Source organism: Palaemon carinicauda, chromosome 31 (genome assembly GCF_036898095.1).
Source record: "Palaemon carinicauda isolate YSFRI2023 chromosome 31, ASM3689809v2, whole genome shotgun sequence".
NCBI lineage: Eukaryota > Metazoa > Arthropoda > Malacostraca > Decapoda > Palaemonidae > Palaemon > Palaemon carinicauda.
Genome location: NC_090755.1, coordinates 23,001,194 through 23,007,193, shown reverse-complemented (window position 1 = coordinate 23,007,193; position 6,000 = coordinate 23,001,194). Strand labels below are relative to the sequence as shown.

Sequence of the window (6,000 nt, the reverse complement as noted above, 5' to 3'; positions counted from 1 at the left end):
AAAATAGGTTAAGCTCTCAAAAGACCCTCTATTTATGTTATTATAATTCCATATGGAGATTAATCAAAACTCTGGTATAATTAGAACTGTGTTTTGTAGGTTGTTTGATATTGCCTTGTTAGCCTATTTATTTCAAAATCTTTGGACGGCCTATAACAGAAATGCCTCCAGAGGAAGGTTTACACATTTGATTGGGGTTTTAGTCCTATTTTAGGTACACTATGCTAATAACCTTTTTCTTATCAAGATCACAAGTTTGCAAATTTTTTCAATGTTTGTGAGATTTCCTGTTCTTGTTTTGAGGATATTACCGTGCAAATAATGGTTAGTATGTTGCACTACCAGGCCCTTGATTTGTTTTCTTTATTACTTTACTCTTCCATGAATAATTATATCATACAGAGTGCCTATGCTGAAATAATAGATATTAGTGTCTATGTTTATGTTAGACCATGAGCATCATTTTATAAGTAAATTGTTTCATTCATATATAGGTGTGAGTGCATTTGTTATACGTACACCTCTTTATAAACAGGCAACTCCATTTGCACATATTTAATAATCACATGTGCAAACACGCAGGAAACCAAAATGCCAAGGTGCGTGTAACGGATATAAACAAAACACCCTAGCCAGCAGTTTTCCTGTTTACTTTGTCTTCATTGGTCTCACCTTGTTTCCTGTCAACAGCCAGCCATCTCTCTGTGAGTGACGTAAGGGGGATGTTTTGGCTGGCTCTTGTTTCCCAATAACCCATTATCAAGTTAACATTTTATACAGTACCTTATACAACATAAGCCAGGCTGACACTTGCACGAATTTGTGGCACGCATTGTCACGACTCGAGTCGTGAACTGGCGTGAACTTGTCGTGAACTGGCGTGAAGTGTTCGTAAACCCGTCATGACATCGTGGCATGTCGTGACGAGAATTTTGAAATGTTAAAAATTTTGGTCACGACAAAATTTCGTGACCGGGTCGTGAACTATGCGAGAACTGTTCGCGAACTCATCGGGACGATGCGGAAAGTGCGCAAACTATGGGAGAATTCGTCGTACCAATTCGTGTCAATGTGGACAGGTCAGCTTTGATTCTGAGGTATTTTTTTTTTTATCTTCCAGTTCGTGCCACAAAATGTCACGACTTGCCACGACAAATTCGTGGCAAAAAGTCGTGCAAGTGTCAGGGTACCTATACAATACACTATATCAAGATTTTCTAATCTAATTGGTCGAGTCAGTAGAAGTCTTCTGAATACAAGAAAAGAAATGATGTATCTTTTTAACCAAAACATTTAACTCTTCACTAAAGGATATTGCAGTTGGAGACACGTCAGCAGCAACAAAGAAAAGTACTACGATCCTCCATCGCATTCGACTCTTACATGAGTTATGATGACGTGAGTATTTTACATATCAATACTAATCATTCCTACACGTTTTAAAATTAAGTCTCTTGATGTCTTTCTCAATAAACTGTTGTAAATTATTGATCTTATTAGATTACTGAATGTTTAGATATCAGCACAGAAAGATTATAATTCATAAATGGAAAATATAGATTCTTAAAAATAAAGTTTAACAGCCCGATTCACACATGCAATAAAAGGACAAAAATAGTTCTCAGGAAAATTCTGTAATAATATGAGAGTACCAAGTCTTAAACATATACTATAGTTCAATCTATAGTCAATCTTGCCTTAAACATGTACTAAAGTTACACAATCTAAAATCAAGGTTTGTAGGGGGGGGGGGGAGGATGATTCAAGCCGGGGATATCCCCCCCACACGATTTGTCATGTTTCAGTCTGCGTTACTTAACAGGTGCGTCATTGAAGCGCCAGATTTTATGTGAGCGTCGTCATGCATGAAATGTAGGTCTGTGTGAACACCACCTATTTTTATAAAGTACGTGATGTGAGTGAGATACTGAATTACAGCATACACACTGACAATAATTTTCATTACTCTCTCTCTCTCTCTCTCTCTCTCTCTCTCTCTCTCTCTCTCTCTCTCTCTCTCTCTCTCTCTCTCTCTCTCTCTCTCTCTCTCTGTCTTACTTGTACCTGTAGATGTTCAATTGATTGCCTTTGAAATATCACCGAAAATTCCTCCGTATTGCTTTTCTAGCAGAGAATACTGGCTTAAGTTGAAGGCAATTTTTTGGCCAGTTTATGTAGATGTGAGCAAGTTGGTTAGCTAACATTGTGTTAGTGTCAACACAGAAAGTTAATATTAGAGTATACTGGCGGTCTGTAAACAGTACAGGAAAAAAAAAAAGAAAAAAAAAAGTTGCCGGCTTATTTCTCAATTGAGTCGTGTGACTTGTCTGATTTAGATCTCAAACTTGCTTATTAGCTCCCACCAAAATGACCTATTCATTACACACAGCTCATATATACAGCAACGCTGAGTCCGTGTTCCAGTCAATCGTAAAATTTGTACGACACCATATCTTTATTGTTATACAAGTGCCTTATCCTTTACAAGTTTACTTTCATTTAATATGCTAAGATATTTAAGTTTACATTGTATTGGGGTGTGTGTTTACCTATCTGTAATGACTTTGATCTAAATTAGTTAACGATGTACTGTACTTGGGTACATTACCTGGTCGACTAACCCAACCCCCCCCAACCCTTGATTTTAGAATGGTCGGACTATAACAATACTGAGTAATTTTTGAGGTTTTCTTAGTCATTTCAAAACATTGATTGCCACAGATGACGAGTTACTTGGAGAGCCTGGAAGCCGAGTACCCAAACAAAGTCCGAGTAAAGGAAATTGGAAAAAGTGTTGAAATGCGCCCTATATACCTTGTTCGGGTGACCAACAATATCGGAGATAACACAGAGAAGAACGTTGTATTCATTGATGGAGGTCAGTACTTAAAGTATATTCACTTACCAGAAATGTTTTTCTTCATTAAGCTTCCACAGAGTTTGTATTAGACATAATGTTCCAGACATTATTTAGCATACTGTACAGATGTCTTTCCAGAACTTATACTTATTTATCACATATCTTCCCCAGAGTTATCCACCCTGTGTAGCTAACTCTCCCCATTACAAAAAGAAATTCCTTAGTAATCATTTGATAGAAGATAATGATTTGGCTTTATTCCAAAGAAATCTACAATATTTTGTTATTTTGAGATTATACCTGGGTTCAACTCTTTGGTCAGGAACAAAGAGCACCTTTAAGGTAAAATAATGTCTAAAATATACAATTATTACTTTGATTGGCTTCAACAATTCATTAGGCATACCTACATAAAGTCAGAGCATCAGCCGGATATCTTTTTCAAAGTTTTTTACTTTGTTAACTAAATTGACTAATCTAGGCTGACACCTTAATTGATTAGTTTGGCACTTTGAGTAATTTTTTCAGCTTGGTCTTAAGGCATACTTGGATGAAAATTCTGCCTTGCTGATGTTAACTTTCAAAATTATTATTGTTATTACTATCATTATCATTTACAGTCTACAAAAACTGGTGGTTTATAGTGTGGGATTCAGGGTTACATACACTTTCCTTAGGAATCCATCACTATTCTCGCTATATGTGCTGTTTGAAGTAGCACATTCTTTTTCACAAGTCCTGAGAGAATACTGGCTCCTACTTCCTCATGGTTCTTTTTCAGTGACTTAGGAATAGTCTTGGTGCTCCTATGATTATTGGCACCACTTCAACTTGCATATTCCATAGCTTTCTCCCTTGAATTCGTAAATATTGGTACTTTTCTATTTTTTTCTCTCCCCTTAGCCTCCACTCTTGAGTCCCACGATACTGTGATATCTGAGTTTTGTTTTGTTAGTTGTCTTGTCGACCAGAGTGACGTCTGGTTGATGTGCTTGTACCACTCTTGTACTCGAGCAGCTTTCTACCACAGCTTGAGGTTGATGTTCATACTATTTATTGCCACATTGTATGATATTCTCTACAGAGACTTTAATGGAGAGCTTTAACTACTGTACTAAGATCTTTACGAAGTTCCAAAGTTAAGCTTCGACTACTTTATAGCTTCAATTCTTTGCATGTATTCACTTCTAATCTTTTCCTTCATCTCTTGGCATTTTATTGCTTCTCTTTTTATTATCTCATCTGACAACTTTATCCCTTCCATCCATGTTACTTTTGCTTTCTCTATGTTAACTAGAGCACACTTTTCTATACCAAACTCCTTCTTGATGTCTCCTGATTCAACTCTTACCATCTGGATTAGCATGTATGTTTCCTTAGTATTTTTCCCAAACAGCTTGATGTCATCTATGAACATCAAGCGGTTTATTCTACGACCTCCTTTCTTCAGTTGGTACCAAAGTTCCAGGACTGTTGTCATGGGAAGCTACTACGAAAAGTAGTGGGGACAGTGAGCCCCCTTGGAAGATTCCTCTCCTGATATTGACCTCCGCAAGCCATTTTTCTGATCAAATAAGTATAGCTTACCGATTTTGATTTGTAATTTTTGAGAAAGTTGAGTGTTAGCCTTCATACAATATATCTTTTATAATTTTATCACCCCTGAGTGTGGTATTCTTGTCAATCCATGCCATACTTGTGATTGATTGACTGATTTAAAGTTTTCAGGCATCCTGACATCTAAGGTAATTGACGCCAATATCATTTATTTTATATAAAAAACAAAAGAATATTTAATTAAAACCATAAAAGTTGAATGTCATTATAGAAGTTAAATAGTTTTCAGAAGACCTGCTTCTGAAATAAATCTAAAAATGCCGCTCTCATAGTAGGACACATCATGTCCAAGAATCTTGGTAAGGATGAACCTGCCACCCTCACCTCGAGCCTCAAACAAATATCTATTTCTTAAGTTATTATAATTGGGGCATTCGGTCAACAAATGCCTCACTCTTAAAGGTACTAAACAGTCCTCACAATACGGTTGGTGTTGGCCCTTCAGCAGAAACTTGTGTCAACCGTGTGTGACCAATACGGAGACGACAAAGAGTCGTCTCCCATTTTCGGGGTATCATGTTATACCTCCAAGGTGATATGATATTTGTTACTTCCCTCATTTTATTGCCATCTTGACTATCCCAGTGCTGTTGCCATTTATTACAAACCAATTTCTTGATGTAAGGTAGGAAATCATTACAGGGAATGGGATACCTCCTTGGTAGCAACTCAGATGCTGCATTCTTCGCCAGTAAATCTGCCTTCTCATTCCCAGACACACCTACATGTGCTGGAACCCAACAAAATCGAACTGTTATACCTCTCCGTCCAATAATAAAAAGCCATTCTAAAATCTTTAAAACTAAAGGGTTACTAGAATTAAAAACTTCTAGAGCTTGAAGGACACTCCTTGCATCACTAAAAGTGGTAAAATTACTCTCCTTCTCCAACGCTATTTTCTCAATAGCGGATAGTATGCCATACAGTGGCAGTAAATATGAAAGTTGTTAGAGGAAGTGCACCTCTACAATTAAAACCATTACTATGTACTCCAAATCCAATGCCAGCATCAGATTTGGAGTCATCAGTATATATAAAAGTCGATCCCCTATGTTCTACAACATGTTCCATAAAAAGGCACCTGGATTCTAAGTCAGTCATATTCTTCTTAACTCCAATAAAGTATTTACAGAAAGATACGTCAAGTAATTTCCATGAGGCGTTGATGATACCTTGAATGGAAGCACCTTAATTCTAATTATATCCAGACTGTTTAATAATTGTTTCACCCGAAAGACATAATGTTGAGGAGATTTTGGGTGCAACTCAAAGTACGTTAGGTGCCTTACAAGGCTTGCAGTCTGAAAAGCTAAAGAATTAGGGAGTCTTTGCAATCTAAACCAATACCGAATAATAACAGACATTCGGTAAAGGTCTAGAGGTAACTCCCCAGCATCAACAAGGAGACTTGTGATAGGTGAGGTTCTAAACGCTCCTGTGGACAATCTAATACCATCATGATGTATTGAATCTAATATCTTTAACCGGTTGGGGTGGCTCAGGAATATATTTCACATCCATAA

The 6,000-nt window shown here is 37.0% G+C and overlaps 2 protein-coding genes across 3 annotated transcripts in view; one reads left to right on the top strand and one right to left on the bottom strand.

The window, feature by feature from the left end:
- Taf8 (TBP-associated factor 8) overlaps positions 1-6,000 on the bottom strand; it is a 670,932-nt gene that overhangs the window by 220,193 nt on the left and 444,739 nt on the right. The window lies entirely within an intron of this gene.
- Positions 1-6,000, top strand: part of LOC137624900 (carboxypeptidase B-like) — a 233,338-nt gene that overhangs the window by 11,136 nt on the left and 216,202 nt on the right. The gene's annotated exons all lie outside the window — the stretch shown is intronic.